We start from the raw sequence: 18,868 nt of genomic DNA on the forward strand, positions 1-18,868 counted from the left end.
TCTCGGAGTCATCCTGGACTTTGCTCCCGCATCCCCCATGTTCAAGCAATCCTGAGTTCGGACGTTTTCACTTCAGACATTTGTCTCAAGTCCGGCCTCTGACTTCAATCTTCCATGCTCGCTGCCCTTCCTCTGGCCCAAACCCTCGTCTTCCTTCCCCTGTGAACTAATATCGCAGTTCCTGAACAAGCATCAGCTCAGAAAAATAGTAGTTGAAAGAGTGAATAAAGTCCCTAACCCGGACAGACTGTTGCGAGGGTTATAGGAGCTGCTCTACGGAGAGCATCCTTACTCGGCACCATGACGGGCCCGTAGCTGCCGCTCAGGAAACACGAGTTGTTACACATACATACGGGAAGGGTTGGAACGCATGGACTTTTGGCCCCAGGCTGCCTGGTTTCAAACTCCAGTTCTATCATGTACATTTCTTGTGTATGTGATGTCTGTGTCTCCATTTTTTTAATCTGTAAAATGCAGAAGATTATCATACAGCTGTTGAGGATTTAATTTATGTTAAGTGATTTAATTTATGCCAAGCTTTCGAACTGTGCCCAGCATATGGTGAGTGCCCGATATGTGCATTCTCGCTGTTACTATTTTTCCAAGTTTCCTGCTTCCTGGCTTTCATGGTCAACATGGTGGTCTTTATTAGAGGAAATGGGCATTATCTGAGTCCTTGTGTCTGGCACCCTAAACTTATATTGAGGAAAAATTGTCACGTCATTTTCACTATGTGTTATCTCTGTCTGCCATGAACTCGATCCATTCCGAATCGCAGTCTTTTTGCAGTATTTTATAATAGTTCTTTAGGACAACCAGCTGTCCTGATTTGCATGGGGCTGAGGGGCTTTCCAAGAGGAGGGACTTTTCATGCTAAAACTCAGAGAGTCCTGAGCAAACCAGGACCGTTGGTCATCCTGTCCTTTACCCTGAGTATCTCGAGCCCTTCTTCTGAAACTCAGCTTCTACACATAATCCGCCAGGTATATTTCAGAGGCAAAAAAAAAAAACAAAACAAAAACAAAAACCCAAAAGGTGTAAGTCAAGGTGATGGGCTTTCATAGCACAGTGGGTACATAACCTGGGAACTCTCACGGGCCATCTCCTGTTCTTATCCATCAGAATGCCCATGTCCTGGGAATTTCTGGGACATATGAAGGCCTGTTTCTTACTGGGGAGAAGAACAGCTTCTGATTTCTGGCTCTGTCTTTAAACACCACAGTTCTCAGGGCTCCTGCATGCCTCAGTCGGTTAAGCATCTCCCTTCAAGCCAGGTCCTGATCCCAGGGTCCTGGGATCAAGCCCCCCGTTGGGTTCCCTGCTCAGCGGGGAGTTTACTTCTCCCTCTCCCCCTCCTTGTGCTTCTTCTCTCGTTATCTCTCTTTCTCTATCAAATAAATAAATAACATCTTTAAAAAGAAAAAAAAAAAAAAAAAAACCCCGACAGCTCTCTCCAGCCGAGTCTGCGCTGAAGAGTTAACAGAAGCCCCTTCCTCACCCCCACCCAGGGCTTCTCTCCAGAGGGACCATGGGGCCCGCAGGGTCCTGGTGGCACCTGACCAGCTCTGAGCATAGCCATTGCACGGAAGGATGTTTGCAGTGAAGTGGGTGGGGGCTCTGCTCCCCACCAAATAATGAGCAGCCTTTCCCTGCTTGACTCCTGGGCTGTCTCCTGCCGGCTTTCTAAGTTGCAGTCTCTCTCTTCCCCTGTTGGCACGAGACTTACCTTCACGGGGAAGGAATCCATTCACATCATTTCCCAGCCCAGGTCTGTTGGTTCTGGAGGCCCACAGCGTCCGTGGCAAATCCGTGGCTTGCTCTTTGGTTCCTTGACTGGGAACACTGACCATGACCCAAGGTGCTGGGCTAAATGCGTTCCAGGCCCCATCTCAGTCCTTGAAGGAAGGCTGGGGCACTCCCCCCACTTCCCGTGAAGGTCATCGCGTTGGTCGCTGGAGTTCATCTTTATTCTGTTTAGGTAGAAAGAACTTCAGAGGTGCAAACATATCATCAACAGAGTGTTTTTTAAAAGCTTTAAAATACTGTATGCCTTTCTCAAGCCATGCTAACATGTTGTAAGCCCTCATTTTTTTTTTTAAAGGTTTTATTTATTTGAGAGAGAGCAAGAGAGCACAAGAACAGGTTGGGGGAGGTGAGGCAAAGGAAGGGGGGGCGTGGGGGAGAAGCAGACTCCCCGCTGAGCAGGGATCCTGACCTGGAGCCCGAAACCAGAACCCTGGGATCATGATCTGGACTGAAGGCAAACACTTAACCCACGGAGCCACCCAGGCGCCCCAGCCCTCACGTCTTCAGAGTTGATGTGCTAATCGCAAGTTCAATGTGACTCCTAACTCGACCTCTGAAAAAATGATTGCATGACATTTCCTTAACCCGATGTCACTTTTAGTTTGTATCTGAAAGTTATAAGGCTGGTTTTCTTTTAGAATATCCTTAGTGAGGATGTTTCCTAGAGCCACGCTGACCTTGCCTTGCTAGTAGTAGGAGTCAGGCTTCTGTGCCATTTGAGGCTGTGTTTCTCACTTGTTTTTCAGGCAATTTCCATGTTGGCTTGAGCTGACGCCCCGGCTTTGTGCCTCGCACCCACTTTGGCGTATAATTCAAAGTGCAGAAATCGCTCAGTGGAAAAAAAATTAAGTCAATCCACAAACTAAGGCTCTGGGGACATCTCTGTTAGTGGGACAGGTTCGATGACAGCTGCGTTATTCTAGGCACCTATAAAGGATGGTCAAAATACCTCTAATTCCTTGACAGCCATTTGTGTTTCAATGTCTGCGCTGCCTTAATCCTCACCATCGCTTTATCAAGTAAGTGGCTTTTCTTCATTTTACAGAGGAAGAAACCGAGGGTCAGAGAGTTGCTCAAGGTCTCCCTTGAGAGAACAGAGGCCTTGGGAAGCAGACCAAGGTTAGTCTGGCATCAACCCCACCGTCTTCACCAGTGAGCTCTACTGTCAGATGGTGCCAAGGGCAGGGTGTCTGCGGGCACCAACATTCCAGTCTGGACTGTGACCTCACCAGCCTGTGTTCCCCAAATGAGCCCCTGTGCCCATTCCTGGCCTCAAGAGCTCCGGGGGGTCATTCCGGATCCTGGGGTACCTGGGAGGCCTACGCAGGAAGTAATGCTTGCTCACCGTTCCGCAGGGCTAGAGCTTCCTCCGGACATCTTCCCTGGACAGAGGACGGGTGCGGCCAGGGTAAGGACATCGTGGGTGACAGCTGGCCTCGTAGCTTGATAGCAGGGACACGGGCTGACTTTAGACATGTTTAAATCTGTCCCTGACCTTTCCCCAGGCATTCTGCCTCCATCTTGTCTCTACTTCTGGAGTGAAGGATCCGGACAAGTTTCATGATGAGTGATGACAAAAACCCAAGACAATGTTCTCATTAAGAAGGATTTTTATCTTGAAAATGGGGAGTTCTGTGGGCAAGTAGAAACTCCAGGCAACTCCCAAATAAAGACCTGGGTGGCCCTCCTCATTCTTTCCCACACTGAGACAATCCTGATGGAAACTGGAAATTTTATAAGGCTCGAGCAACTTGAAAAATAATTCTCCAGCCTATAAAATTCACCCCGCTGAAACCCATCTTCTCTCTTAAGCCAAAGATCAAACTTCTTGCCAGATGTGGTTTCCCAGTGTCTTTTCCGCTTTCAGGTGGGAAAGCAAGCGTTTATCAGTTTTAATATATGTGTTAATATACAGGAACTTGGTCTCCGTAGAGAGGTGTAGGTCGAAGCAATGAGCTGGACGATTCAGTCTACAAACCTGGAGATTTATCGACCAGTGCCTGGACATAACTACATGGATCGTGGTTTTAGTTTTGTAGTTTACCGGGGTGTCCAGAAGTTTGGTTTGGTTTAGAACTTCTACTTAACCACCTCTGTTTTTTGAATCTTGCCTTGAATGAGTGCTTCCTTGGATTTCTTCCTTTTTTCTTCTTCTTCTTCTTTTTTTTTTTTTTTTTTTTTTGGTTTGTTCTCCACAGCTGGAATCAGGGAGTCGATAGTGTGTAATGAAGGGCTAGAGCCACCCACCGTGGCTTCCAGGATGGCGCCCTGCCTGTGGGAGCACCCGGACCCTGGGAGGCTGACACGGACTCCCTTCTCTTGCCATGACATTGGCTGGAGAAGCTCCAGCTCTGGAATTTCATATTTTTCCACGCTGGTGGTTCAGCCAGCACATGGGAAAATGGGACTTGGGTGGGGCCTCCTGGCAAGAGATCCAAACTGAATTGGGAATCCGTCCTTGAAGGCCAACTGTGAAAACGTACATGGGCCCGCAGCCCAGATGCCTAAAGGACACTGGGAAGGGTGGAAGCAGGCTCTAGAACATTCTCTGTGACACACGGAAAACACCCTTTATTCACCCCGGCAGTTCTTTCTTTATGTGCGCTGAGGTCGGGCTATGGGAAGGGCCCCGCACATCTGCTCAGACCAGGGAGAGAAGGTAGAGAGACAGCATGTGGAGGAACCTACTTCAAAGATGATGTCATTTTGGGGCTTGGTTGAAGGATGCATTTCTTAAAAAAAAAAAAAAAAAAAAGAAAAAGAAAAGAAAAGAAATGGTAGTCTTCTTATGAGGAAAAGTAGGTAGCTTTGAGTGAGCTTCTGGGATGTATCAATCACTGATTACAACCATCTTCTAATTGCTCACAGACTTCTGGAAGCTAGGCGCCTAGCTTCCGGAAGGGGTGGGGTGAGAAGACTCGGGCTGAAGAGGGAGGGCCAGGAACAGCCACTGCCCTGCTTCTCGATGGTCCCATCATGGACTCCCTTGGGGGATATTCTAGAAATCTTGATGCCTGGACCGCATTCCAGGAAAATCATATCAGAATGTCTGCCCCGCCCTCCCCATCCGCATGTTTTAACGCCCTCATCAGGTATTCCGCTGGGCGGCCAGGGTTGAGAAGCCCCACACCAGTCGAATCTGACATACGAAGAAATTAAGTGTCCAGACCAGACTCTCATTTAGCCCCTCTTCTGCCACATTAAATAGCTTCTCTCCCCCCCCCTTTTTTTGTAGTTTTGTCATAAATGAAGAGCATACTTCAGAATGTAGGTTTACCAAGTACCTTTAGGAAAAGGATTTCCTTGAAGGCCAGCGGTGATGAGTCACCACGACACTGAGGCTTTTCCATGTGAGGCTTGGGCGGGTGTGAGTTCGTTGTGTCCGGGGCCGGCGCACTGAGCGTGGGCCCCTTCGCCTCTTTCCCGTGCCGGCCTCTGTTTCTCCTCCCGAAACCTCGCACGCTCCTTTGATTACCTCGTTGATGGCAAACACTCTCTGTGAACCTCTAGCTGGTGGTACGTAGATCTACCAGAGTCGCAGATCTCCCTGCATCTGGGGAGCATGTGTCTGGGAGAGCTGTGGCTCTTTGGCAAAGGACACATCCAGACACCCGGGCCAGCACTGCCCTACGGACGTCCGGTTACCAATCGAATGACAGCCAGCCGTAGAAGCTCACCGGTGTCTGTGCAGCCACCTGGCAACTAATATTCTTAGCTGGACTTACCAGCAATACCACCTAAGCGTATTTATTTTTTTAAACATTTTTTTAAAAAGATTTTTTTGTTTATCTGACAGAGAAACACGGCGAGGGAGGAACACGAATAGGGGAGCAGCAGAGGGAGAGGGAGACGCAGGCTTCCTGCCCAGCGGAGCCGGATGTGGAGCTCCGTCCCTTCAGGACCTGAGCCGAAGGCGGACGCTTCACGGCCAAGCCACCCAGGGAGTATTTAAACAAGATGTCAAGGTGTTCTGGTCTCTGAAAAAACCTGAATTTCTTTTTGGGTTAAAAGATTGGGCAAATCGGGGCGCCTGGGTGGCTCAGTCAGTTGAGCGTCTGACTCCTGCTTTCGGCGCAGGTCATGATCTCAGCGTCAAGAGACTGAGCCCCGTGTTGGGTTCTGCGCTCAGCGTGGGGTCGGCTGGAGATTCTCCCTCTGCCCCGCCCCCTGCCTGTGTGCGCTCTCCCTCTCTCTAAATACATAAATAAAATCTTTAAAAAAAAAACGAATGGACAAATCTATGATGTAGTTTTTAAGGCGTTTAAAGAAATTGCCTTATTTAGACTAATGGTCTTTAACTCAGGCCACATTAGACGCACCTGGGGGATTAAAAAAAAAATACCGTCACCTGGGTCCACCTCAGAGGTTCTGATGCAGCTGGTCTGGGGGGGGGGGGGCGGCTAGAGCACTTCCGCGTCTCCTCACTGACTCTCACGGGCAGCCTGGGTTGTCCCTAAAACAGGGCTCTGAGCCCTGCGTTTTTCACTGAGACCTTAGTGCTAGAGCAATTCCATTCATTTTATTTATTCAACAAATTTATGTTTAAGAGGGAAAATGTTTTTTAAATACTCCCTCGGTATTTTCTCTTCCAGTTGACCGTACAGTTTTTCCCCTTCCCCTTTGCAGCCTCATGATGGCCAGAGCAGAGATTTATCAGGCCTGGGAAGGAGAAGGTGGGTGCTGCCAAGAAAGGTGATTTGCAACCCTAGATACCCTTTAGAACCACTTGGGAAGCTTTAAAAAAATTGCTGGTGTCTGGGAGCCACTCCAGACTAATTAAATTGGGGGGTTGGGCCCAGGGATTACTATAAAAATACTCTGGGCATGATACTTTTTTGTTACACAGCCAAGGTGGAGGACGATGGTTCTAGCAAGAAATGGATAGCTTACCAATTTACAATGAGATTCTCATTTATTAAAATCTTGCATTGTCTCATCCCAGCTTTTGAGCTTAGGGGAAATTATCTAGGCCCTTGTCATTGGAAAAGATGGAGATTAGTTATATTGTTGATATGATTTTATGATTTAACCTAATATATATTTACTGGACAAGTACTACCTGCAAGGAAACCGTGGTTAGAAACACCTCCCGGGGACTTTTTGCTTGTTGACTTTGGGTCAGAAAGGAGACCAGGGTGGGTATTTGGGTCCAGGTCCCAGCAGGAACTTGACAGCATGCCCACACCAGATGGCTGCGTAGGATGTAAAGAGGCTGCTCCTATGATACAGGCAGCATTTAGCGAAACTGACCAGGAAAGATGCAGCTTACAGGACTGGCCAGTATCACGGGGAGCCGGGAGCATCCCTGGGCTGGGGTTCGGTCAGACAAGCTGTGTGGGGAGGGCGCCTGACAGAAACTGTGAACTTCTTGAGAAGGACACAGCGATGCACAGGGACCCTTTCTGTCTAAGCGAACTCCAGCTGAGTTCCCTTCGCACGCAGCCTAGAGTATTAAGTCATTCACAACGGATCCAAGGGGGTGAGGAGGTGTAAGTGACAGAGTCTACATTTTGAAACGGGGTAGATGAAAGGGAAGGGGTGGGTAACCCCTGATTCTGACTGTTCCAGTAGTTTATAACCACTGCCTCGTCTTGTGGGGCTCTGCCTCCGAGGCTCACCCCAGCTGGAGCTTCTGGCGGCAACACACACAATGCCGGCACGTCATTCATTCATTTATACGTTTGCTCGTTCTGTTAAAACTGAGAAACACTGAACTGAATGGCTACCACGTGCGAGGCGCCCTTCTAGGATACTGCACGCGGCTTCTGGCAACAGGGGCTGGAGCTTCAAAGGAGCCTGCGTTGGGTTCGGCTGGCCCCAAAGCGGGGTGTTCACACCTGTCAGAGGATCGCGGAGGAAACACATGGGCGCAGTCCGGGTGAGATTACAGCTTGCCTTAAAATAAAATCCATTCCTTAAAGGTGCCTTATATTTTGCACTGTGCTTTTAATTCATGGTAAAACCACAGCAAAGAAAAGCAACTTGGTGCGGAATAGCGGCGCCAGATAAGTTGGCATTGACGCTAACTAGCCGCATAGCATTCCGCTGTTGTTTTGGAAATGGCCGTTTTCATTTTTTCCTAGCCATAGGGATGGGACTTGGGCGCTGGTGGTGGAGTGGGGGTGGGAAATGCCACTGGAGAAATTTAAGAGACGAAGGAGGCTTTTCCTCTTACGTTGGAAGCTACGGAGATTCGTTCGGACCAGAGCCGGCTGGTTGGCCAATGCTCGTGTTGGCCAAGGGAGGCAGGTGCACCAGTAGGGCGCTCTCACCATCGTCCAACCTCAGTGAGAACCCAAGACTGGACTGGGTTCCAGGAGGAGCATGGGAGAGGACTGACGAGATTTATTTAGGGACATCACAGGGGTGACATTCGAAGGGAAAGGAAGAAGGATGGATCCCTTTATAACCCGGGGGTGTGGCGTTGTCTCCATTCCCGAGACACCAGGGGATCTCATTGTTGCCGGTGGATGCTGCTTGAAGGCCACTAACTTTCCTTCTAGATGTACTCAGGGTGCCTTTGGGGTGTTAATGTGGTCCCACAGGCAAGGGGAGAGGAGCAGCAGCCGCCCCTTGCAAGGTCATCCTGGCATCTCCCCACCCTGCTGTTGTCAAGCCCCTGACCTCATTTGCTTCTGATGTGCATCCTGAACTTCAGGCGACCTATATTTAGAGTATGCAAAAAGGGTAGAAAGCAAATAGCCTTTCTGCGCTAAGGTCAGAGTTCACCTGTACTTGATAATGCCGCTTTGATCTCCAGGACCCTGCCTGTCAAGAGATCTATGGTGTCTGTCAACCAGCTTCGCCCTGCACTTGACCTTTTGCTTGCCTGGACCTGTAGTTACTGCCAAGACTCTAATCCCTCAGCATGTCACTTCTGGCCAAAAAAAAAAAAAAAAAAAAAAAAAATCCCAAAGCCAGAGATTCAGACATTCCAGATTCTGCTGTGGCCCCTCACAAAGGCATTTAATATAGAGGCTTTCTGAAATTAAAAAAACAAGAGGGCAAAGAAGTGGTCTTAGGTAATTTCAACAAATTATAGAGTCAGTGATGCAGATCTTGGCAACAGCAGTTTGCTTGGCCAGAGTCTTCCAGAAGGTGCTTGGAACCCCAAGTGGATTCTAATAGAACTGGTGCAGCTCCCCGTTTGGGGGCAGGTAACCCTTCAGAGATCAAAGATAGATGCTTATCTCTTATCCATGGGAACATTCCTCAGCATGCTTTCCTTCGATTGGCTCATTTTGGTATTTTATCGCCCTGGCAGCTAAAAAGTGCTTCCTTACGTCCAGCTGGACTCTTTGCTACTTAATTTAAACATTGATTATCCATCCCTTGTCAACATGGGTTATTTTTCTGTGGATCCGTTCCAGATGTGCACGTGGCTTTCACAGTGCGGTGGACATGTCCAACCTGGACAAGATATTCTTGGGGGCTTGACGGCTACATAGGACATCGGGACTGCTGGCCCCAGACTCGGGAAGAGCCTGCTTGACCTGGGACGAGTTGCTTTCCCTGTCAGGCACCCCATCCCTCGCCTCTAAGGGAAGGGAATCCATCGCACCATTGCTAAGATTTCCAGTTTTGGCGATTGTGTGCTTTTGCTAAGAACGCTATATCCGAACAGCAAATCTGTGCTCAGCTGGTAACAGACACAGAGAGGATTCATCAAGCTGGATTCCATCCTGAGGATGGCCGCCCGAGGGTTCTTTCAGCACTGACTAAACCTTTCAGCCAATGCACTCTGTCCCTCCCAGGAGTGATCTGTCCCTTGTAGAAGTCAGTAGGGGTGCTTGGTGGTGAGGTCCCTTTCTTCACCGAGAGCAGCAAGCACCTGGCTTAGGAGCAGGTGGGACCAGCTTCTAGTCCCTTCTTTGCTGTCAAAGCCAATCTATTAAAATGCCTCTGTGATTCCAGAAGGAAAACAAGTGCCCGTGAAGAAGAGGTTATAAATACATCTAATTATAAATAAATCCCATTAAAAATAGATATTGACAAGCGGCTCCAGGCTGTGTTGGGCTTGGCCGAGGAGAACAAAGTAGCCGAGTGTCCAGAAAGCAATGCGGGTGACTGTTGAACAGCATGGCTTTGGACTGCGTGTGTCCACGACATTTGTGGATTTGTTTTGATAAAAACAGCACAAGACTGTGATTGGTAAGGCTTCCAGTCAATAGTAGGCTGTTAGTGGTTAAGTTTCTGGGGGATCAAAACTTCTATGTGGATTTTTAAACTGTGTGTGGGGGGTCGGCAGCTCCCCTAACCCCTAGACCACACAAGGGTCCACTGTAATATTTTCTTGAATGACTCCTTGCTGATATCTTTGTGGTAGTAGATGGTTCTTAACTAGCTACTAAATCCTGTAGGGTGGTCAGAGAAGGGTTTGGTCTGGAAAGTTCAGTAAAGTGGGACCTGGGTGGCTCAGCTGGTTAAGCGACTGCCTTCAGGTCATGATCCCAAAGTCCTAGGATGGAGTCATGCAATCGGGTTCCTTGCTCAGCGGGGAGTCTGCTTCTCCCTCTGACCCCCTCCCCTCTCATGCTCTCTCTCTTCCCCTCTCTCGGAAATAAATAAAATCTTTTTTTTTTTTAAGTTTTTTTTTTTTTTTAATTTATTTGACAGACAGAGATCACAAGTAGGCAGAGAGGCAGGCAGAGAGGAGGAAGCAGGCTCCCTGCGGAGCAGAGAGCCCAATGTGAGGCTTGATCCCAGGAGCCTGGGATCATGACCTGAGCCGAAGGCAGAGGCTTTAACCCACTGAGCCACCCAGGTGCCCCCAATAACATCTTTTTCATTTTTATTTATTTATTTATTTATTTATTTATAGCTGTAGAATCATTTTTAATACATAAAACACAACGTAAAAATCATTAATTTCCTAAGAATGTGTTATAGTCACAATGTTAATATTGTATTTGAAAGCACTATAAGCAACACATCAAATGGCAAAATGGTTTAATTTAACTAGTATCTGCAAGCTTTTAGTATTAGCTCATTTAACTGTACCCACTTTTAAATATGATATGCTATGAAAAAGCTTAGCATACCATCACAGGCATTTTAGAGGGAAGACTTTACTTTTGCATGGTGTCTGGCTGTGTAAACTACCGATAAAAAGAACACAGTATTCAGCCATGCCTAACATCTTTTTTTTTTTTTAAAGAAAGTTCAGTAAGAGTAGAATTAGGACTTAATAAATATTTATCTTCTCTGTATCACAGGACTGACACAGAAACCCCACGGAGGGGTTAGGTGTGACCATGTTTTGGGACTTTGGAAAGAGAGAGTGGCAGGCACTCACTCTCTAAAAGCTCCAGGGAGCCCCTCGCTGGTGTGGCCGAGGGGACGGTGCCCCCAGAATCAGAAGGCCTGGACTTCTGCCCTGGGTGCCGCAGGTCCTAGTTGGGTGACCTTAGGGAAGTTCACTTCTTTAAGCCTCAGCTATACAGTAACACTATGTGAGGCGATGGATAAGAAGGCAACCCAGCATCGTTCTGGCACGTGGGAAAAACTTGAACACTAGGTCCTCGCAGTGGCCATCTGGGGTCTGGGCTGGTGGAGGGACCACAGCGCGATGGCGGCCGGCCATGCGCCACAGCCGAGAAGCTCCCAGGACCGCTCAGGCCCCATGATGAGCTCCTGTCCCCACTGTATGCGTTTGCCAGGGCCACCATGGTGGAATACCACAGACTGGGTGGCTCAAACAGCAGGAATCCATTTTCTCTTGGTTCTGGAGCCCGGAGTCCAAGCTCGAGGTGCTGACAGGGCTGGTTCCCCTGAGGATTCTGCTGGGCTTGCCAGCGGCTGTCCCCTGGCTCCGTCTTTGCGGGGCCATCCCTCTGGACAGATGCATCCGCGGGTCCCCCTTTCCCCTCCTCCTCAGGGTACGGGTCAGATTGGACTATGCCCCTCCCCCCCACTCTCAATTTAACGTCATCATCTCTTTAAAGGCTGCCTCTCCACGGTCACATCCTGAGGTGCTGGGCTTAGGACTTCAATATAGGGATTTGCTGGGAGGCAGACGTTGCTCAGGCCACAAGGCCCAGGCCCTCACGGAGCCTGCGAGAAGTGAGTGATCGCAGGGGCCATGGGGGGCTTCGCAATCCAGCTCCCATCTGGGAGTCAGCGTTCAAGGTCAAGCCTGCCTGTCCCTCCCCCTTCCTTCCTCTTCTGGGAGGAAGACTGAAGCTCACACCTCCCTTTTGACAGCTGAATGCCACTCCTTTTTAAGAGATCCTTGACAGGAGGCTATTCAGGCTTGTGAACAAGGACACTGCCGTTGCTGGGTCCTGGGGTAAAGCCCTGGGCCTCTCCGGTGGGAAGGAACCTTGCATAACCACCTCATAAAATGGCTTCTGAGCACTGAAGGCTCTGCTGCCGGATGGCCTGGGTGAGGCCAGGAGACAGAACGCCAGAGCTCCACCCTGAGGGGACTGAAGGGGGTTCCCATCTCCTGTGCCTTCCGCTTTTCTTCCCTCAGCACCCCTCCCGCGTGGTGACTCATCCAAAACCCCATACACCCAGCCAGCTGTTTGGAACAGAAGAAATCACCACAGCCAGAGGCATCTCGGGCCCAAACTCCCTCCTCCCCCTCCTCCCTCTCCCTTCCCCTCTTCCTGTCCCTCTGTCTGTCTCCATTTTATTGCTCCTTCTCCAAGTCCCTCTTCTCCCCACCCCTTCCCATTCTTACCTCTTTCAAGGCTTAATTTGGTTATCTGGAGACCGGTCAATGTCTGATCTATGAAAAAATTAGTATTTCCCAAACTAACAGTTCTATCAAAGCCCTTAACCCTGTTTTTTCTTAAACACGATCACTTTTCTTATCATTCTTACCTAGAGTACTAGCTTCTTATGGACAGGGACCATGTTGTGCCCTCCACGACCCTCAGCTCAATGCCTTCTATGTAGAAATACACACTATTTGAAGAAAGCAATGAGACTTTCAAGGAAAACCATACACTCCGAGAAGCTCAGGCCTGCAGTTAGCACTAGGGAAACTTTGTAAGCCCCTCAGTGACCCAGACCTAGAGTTGCAGGGAGCGATCAGCATGGGGTTTCCTCATCCTGGGGCTGCAGCTTGAACCACTGAGGTTAGCCACAGATACGGCCAGCTCGCTTATTTAGAGAACAAGCAACAAATATGACTTTTGACAGTAAAAGAGAAAGCAGAGAATCGTTTAGTTTTTGTAGATATAAATGCCTGGGTAAAATACACCCCCTTATGAACTAAAAATGATTTTATCACGATTATGTTTAAAAATATTATCTTCCCCTCTTTTGGCTTCGGAGTTAGAAATTCCGAGTTAGAAATAAGATGGGGACAGTGGGCTCTGAGCTTGGTCCTCATCTCATTTCTGTCCCTTGCTTTGCCAGGGGAGAGGAAGGTGGGGGCTCCTGAGGACATTGAATGAATGGCCTTGGGTCTCCCATCTCTGACCTCACCTACACTCCTCTCCACTTAGAAATAAGAAACAAGGATTAGGCGTAAGTGTGAAACCTCTACTTGTTCATTCATCTATCCATTCAACAATTACTTACTGTTCTTTTTGCCAGGTCCATGTGATGAGTGCCAGAGATGAGAAAGTCACAATCCCCATCTGCAAGAAGTTCACAGTCTACTGGGGAGTAGACGTGCCCCCAAATCATTCCTGTATACCGAGCTACTAGAAACAGGTATGAAACACTATGGGAGGGCCGGAAAGGGTCTCTATCTTTGCATGAATAGAAGGAAGGTTAGAGACCTCTGAACGAGGCCTTGAAGAACGAACACAGTTTTGCTGGATGGTATGGTGTGATTAGGACCACTAGTACTATGGTATCCAATATGGTAGCCACTAGCCTCATGTGGTCTGTTTGGATTTAAATTACTTAAAATAAAACAGAATAAAAAACATAGTTGTTCAGTTGTTCTGGCCACATTTCAAGTGCTCAGAAACCACACGTGGCTAGTGGCTATCATATTGGACTGGGAAGATATGGAACATTTCCGTCACTGTAGAAAGTTCTATTGGATAGAGCTGTTTTAGACAGAGAGGACATCATGCTGATTTCCCAGACACCATTAGCTGTGGTCTGAAAATACTTCTCTGAGCCTGCTTTCTATGCTACGAGCCTCGGAGCCTTCACATCTGCCTGTGGATAGAAAGTGGCCCTTGGGGCAAGGCCTGGAAATCTGGGTACCCAGGGATTACAGCATGAGGCTCGTGGGTAAGCCCTCTTCGTGGGCCATAGACTCCGGGGGCTGAGCTGTGCTTCTGTGCCCAGGCGGTCATCAGCGAGGATACACCAGCTGACCTGAAGGCACACTACCTTGACATCTCCATTGGGCACCCAGTGCGCATCCAAACCTGAACCCCTTGTCTCCCACGCCCATCTGCTCCCCTGCAGCCCTGCCTGTCTCAGGTGGTGGCACTTCCATTCTTCCAGCTGCTCAGGCCCCGACCCAGCGAGTTGCCCTACCTCCTCGCCTCCCTGCCCTTTCCCTCCACCCAACCTCTCCGTGCGTCCTGTTGGCTCTACCTTCCCAGTATGGCTGGGGCTGACCACTTCTTAGCGTCTCCATTGTTGCTCTGGTTTGAAACTCTACTATCCGTCACCGGGATTTCTGTAGCAGCCTCCTAACTGGTCTCCCAGCCGTCCCCACTGGCCCCTCCCATACCTTCTGTCCCCAGTAGAGCAGCCAGAGTGATGCTGCTGTTAAAAGTTAGGTCACGTCAGTCCTTCACTTAAAAATCTCCAGATGCCCCCATTTTACTCAGAGTAAAAGTTAGAATCCTTAACAATCTCCTATAAAGCCCTTGGTGACTGTAGGACCTGGCCCAGTTCCCTCTGTGACTTCAACTCCTACTATTCTCCCCTTGTGTCCTTTACTCTGGCGACAATGGCCTCCTCCCTGTTCCCGAGGGCCTTGGCTCTGGCGTCCCCTCTGCACGGAAAGTCTTTTCTCCGGAGAGCCGTATGCCAACTCCCCTCTTCCTTTGGATCTTTGCGTAAATGTCCACTTCTCAACAAAGCTTAAACAATCGTATTTACAATTATAGCATTAGAGAAACACGCACGCCCCCGTCTTTGCCCGGCGCACTCCATCCGCATTAGGCTACAATACTCTTTTCTCAAATAACATGTAGCACCTAGCCTGCCTCTTCATTTATGGATTGAGGTGCCTCAGTTTTGCTTTTCCGTCTCCCCTCACTAGAACATAGGCCTAGTGAAGGCAGAGGACTTCATCCCCACGATCACTGAGAGATCCTACGAGCCTAGAACACACAATGGTCGGTGGGAAGAATTGGTCTCTTGCTCTCATCCTTGGCTGCTGTCTGCCACTGGGGGGAGGGTCTCCTGTACGTAGGAGCCAATCAGCAGCCTGGGTTGGCAGCCCTAGCTTCTCCTCAGGATTGCCAAGTTGGGCTCCAGGAATGAACTGACTTACAGAAATTCTCCAACTGGAGTTCAGCCCTTAGGTGAGCTGACACCAGAGGATTCTTCTGCTTTTCTGAGGGCCCTGGGTTGAGAGAGGGTTGGAGGGGGCGGTTGGAGCTATAAGGAGGGGATCCTGGGCAGGGTGGTGGGTTAGGGACCTCTGATTGTGTGGTGGAGAGTGCAGCCCACTTGTAGGATGTGTCCAAGGCAGCTGTTCTGTTTTCAAAACTGCTCCATCATGCCCTCCAGTTGTAAGAGCCTCACGTGAGCATCTCGGATGATTCAGAAGCTGAACGGGAGGGGGGAGGAATTCGGGCATCAGAGCAGAGCTTGTCTATGGTGGATGTGGACTCTTGAGTTGAGCACAGAGCGAGGGGAGGGCACTGCACGCAGGGAATTGGGAGCTCTGCCCCCCCCCCAGCCCCCACCGCTAAGCTACGGATTTCTCATCTGTTCAAAGGGAACAGTAAAGCCTGCTGTCTGCCTTTCGGCATTCTTTGGATCAAGTGAAATAATGTATATGAAAATGTTCCAAAAAGAATAAAGTGCTTTGCCAGGATAAAAAATTGCTTTTATTCCAAATGGTAAGTCAAGGGTGAGATTTCTAGGAAGTCATTTGTGTGGGCTGTTACTTCAAATCCTGTCTGTTAAAAAAAAAAAAAAGAAAAAAAAAGAAAAGAAAAGAAAACAGATCCAAGCCTGGCTTGTTCAAGGAAGAGTGGCAGTGTGCTAGATGGTTTCTCAAGTCCGGGGTCCGGCCATAGCCCACAGTGGTCGTTCTCAGATGCACATACATGGCTTGTCAGAGGGGATTCCTTGCTTGTCTTGGGATGGGGCTGTGGCTTTGTGGAAAGCAGGACCCGTGCTGCTTGGTCATGACGGTGGAACCGCTTGCCTTGAGTTTCACTGGCATCAGTCAGGGATGGAGGGCAGTTGGGTTAATAACACCAGTTGTTCCAGGACCTGAGTGGGGAGCAGTAGAGAAAGAGGAGGGAAGCTTGTATCTGTAGGACATCTGTGCCTTGCCAGGGGCTATCATTTCCGTGTACCTTACAACACACCTGTCTCTCTCTAAGGTGTGATTATTCTTATTTTAAAAATGAGAAAACTGAGGCTCAGAGAGGTTAATAATCTGTCCTGGGGCCACACAGCTTACTGGTAGCTGGCAGAACTGGCATTGAACTCAGTTTGTCTGTTTCAAAAGCCATACCCTTGCCATGGTCCTCTGCTTCCTGCCCTGCTTGGGTCAAGGAGTGGGACTCCAGTTTGGGCTCCTTCCTTTATCTTTTTTTAAAAGGATTTTATTTATTTATTTGATAGACAGACATCACAAGTGGGCAGAGAGGCAGGCAGAGAGAAAGGCAGAAGCAGGCTCCTCGCTGAGCAGAGAGCCCTATGCGGGACTCGATCCCAGGACGCTGAGATCATGACCTGAGCCAAAGGCAGAGGCTTAACCCATTGAGCCACCCAGGCGCCCCTGGGCTCCTTCCTTGACATGTGTGACCACAAGCAAGTCATTTAAACGTCTTTCATCCATTTCCTCAGCTCCAAAAGGCAGTGGCCACTTTGTCCCTCGCTAGATGTTTGTAAGCATCAAATGAGATGATGTGTGTGGACGGATCTGAATGTTGCAAAATGTTGCATGCAAGTGAGAAATGACTACTATAATTTTGAAAGTGTTGCTTTTATCCTGTGACTGTCTTGCTCAAGAACCTTCCGTGAGTCACTCCTCCCTGACCTGACGGATTCTGGCCTCCCCAGTTCCATGCTGGGCCCTCACTGTCTGTCCTCCACTAGCCTTCCTCTGTGTTCCGGCAAATGGTAAATGTCCATTACCATCTCTCTGCCAACACGGCGGTCTCCCTACCTTTCAGACCTGACACGCATAGGGTCTGCCTCCTCCCGGAAGCCCTTCCTCACAGCCTTACCGGTCTGGGCTACGTGGCTTTTAGTGTGCTGCCTGAAGCCCGGTGCGGGTGCTCTCTGTTTCATAAGCTTGAGTACTTCTCTGTAAGGAGGTTTATTAGTCTTGCAGGGTTGAGATTGTGGTCTTGTGTTCTTGCAATGTCCTCACGGTACCTCATCACTCAGAAAATGTCAACTGATGGACTGATTCAGAGTCTTGGACCCATGTTTCCACTTTCTCCTGCGGTGGCGGGTCGTGGAGAGTTCTGGCAGCTTTTCCAGGCAGCCTCCTGCAGCCCCTAGGTATCTTCTGGAAGAGGCAGCTTCCTGCCGGAGCTCACAAGGCGGCGCCTGGCTTCAACCTGCCCCCTCCTGTCTGCTTGGCCAGACTGTCCTGGGAGAGGGCCAGCTCCCAGCAGAGCTCCCTGGGTGAGAACTCTGACCTCGGCCATCTCCCCTACTCTCTGCTCCTTTCACACGCTGCGCCCAGGCTGGGGGCCCTGCCCTGGCTCGTCTTCCAAGAACCTTGAGAAAAGAGAGCGCACAGTAGGTGCTCAATACTTACACTTTACCAGGACTGGCCCTCGATCCCAAAGAAGGCTCAGGAAGAATCTGCAGACCCAGATTTCAAGGCCTGCCAGGTGCTTTGTATGATTGGAAGGAAGGTCCAAGTATCCGGAGGCGGGGAACGGAACAGAGAGCGTGGCTTTGCTGCCTGTCACATCGGTTTGTGCCCTGCCACTGGGCATGTGACTCCATCTCTCAGGGCCTCAGTGTCCTGGTGTGGAAGTTGCGGATGACAGTGACACAGCCATCACAACGTTGTTGCGAGCATGGCTTTAAACTCCATCTCAAATTCTATCTGCAAGGCCCGTGTTCAGGGCTCAGCTTCGATCGCCTCCTAAGAGAGACAGTCCCCCACCCTAAGGAAGTCCCTGGCATTGTCACAAATGTAGAGCCCTGTTAATCCTTCCCAACACTTCTTGAGATCTGTGGTATTATATTTGTGTCCGTGTGTGTTGTTTCCCTCCTGGAATGTAACCCCCCCTGCCCCCTCAGGCAGGGAACAAGGGACCACTTCAGTCTTACTCACTGCTGTATCTCTAACTTCTAGAACAATGCCTGGCACTTAGTCGGCCTTCAGTATATTTTCGTTCCCTTTCTTTCCCTTCGGCAGTAAATAGCATGTGGTCTGTCTCAGTGTCTGGAAGATCGGGTTTTCCAGCAGCTTCTCAGCCAAAGGTCCGAGCATGCGCACAGCAAAGAGACTCCAGGAGGAGACCGACCAGTGGGGGCCAGGGAGAGACAGGTGCTGGAGATCTCTTAATCTGAAGCAGCAGAACAGATGCTCTAGGTCTCGCTAATGAACTGGTTTGGGGTGTCCTCTGCCTCCGCAGCCAGACACCTAGAATCCTCAAGGCTGTGGGACAGGTCTAGGCCACGCCCACCCGAACCCCCGGAGAGCTGCAGGGCCATGGGCGTCTCTGGGGAGAGCAGCCAGGTTTTGCAGTCCTTCCCTGCCCCCCCACCCCACCCCAGGGCTGAGTGAGCACCGGACATTCCCGCAGGTGGCCTGCAGGACACTACGGAAGCTGTGACCTTCCTCACCTCGCTCGTGTGCCTGGAAGATGGCCATGAGCGTGTGCAGTGGGGGAGGGAGGGTTCGCGTCAACTTCTGCTGAGAGCACAGAAAGGAAGGACAGACACAAGGGAGACGGAAAAGCAGAGGCGAGAAGGAAGGGGA

At 49.8% G+C, this 18,868-nt stretch overlaps 1 protein-coding gene and 1 non-coding gene across 8 annotated transcripts in view; one reads left to right on the plus strand and one right to left on the minus strand.

Annotated features, from left to right (window-relative positions):
* RXRG (retinoid X receptor gamma) overlaps positions 1-18,868 on the plus strand; it is a 213,299-nt gene that overhangs the window by 127,954 nt on the left and 66,477 nt on the right. For 6 of the 7 annotated variants that reach the window (XM_059146737.1, XM_059146738.1, XM_059146741.1 and 3 more), the window contains one exon: positions 13,374-13,473. The gene's annotated coding sequence lies outside the window, so the exon portion shown is untranslated. The remainder of the gene's footprint in view (positions 1-13,373; positions 13,474-18,868) is intronic. The other variant, XM_059146739.1, reaches the window with a different exon arrangement.
* LOC131815412 (small nucleolar RNA SNORA15) lies at positions 10,799-10,938 on the minus strand. Its single transcript, XR_009347722.1, has one exon. It is a non-coding gene; the product is annotated as a small nucleolar RNA SNORA15 (small nucleolar RNA).

Source organism: Mustela lutreola, chromosome 14 (assembly GCF_030435805.1).
Source record: "Mustela lutreola isolate mMusLut2 chromosome 14, mMusLut2.pri, whole genome shotgun sequence".
Classification (NCBI taxonomy): domain Eukaryota; kingdom Metazoa; phylum Chordata; class Mammalia; order Carnivora; family Mustelidae; genus Mustela; species Mustela lutreola.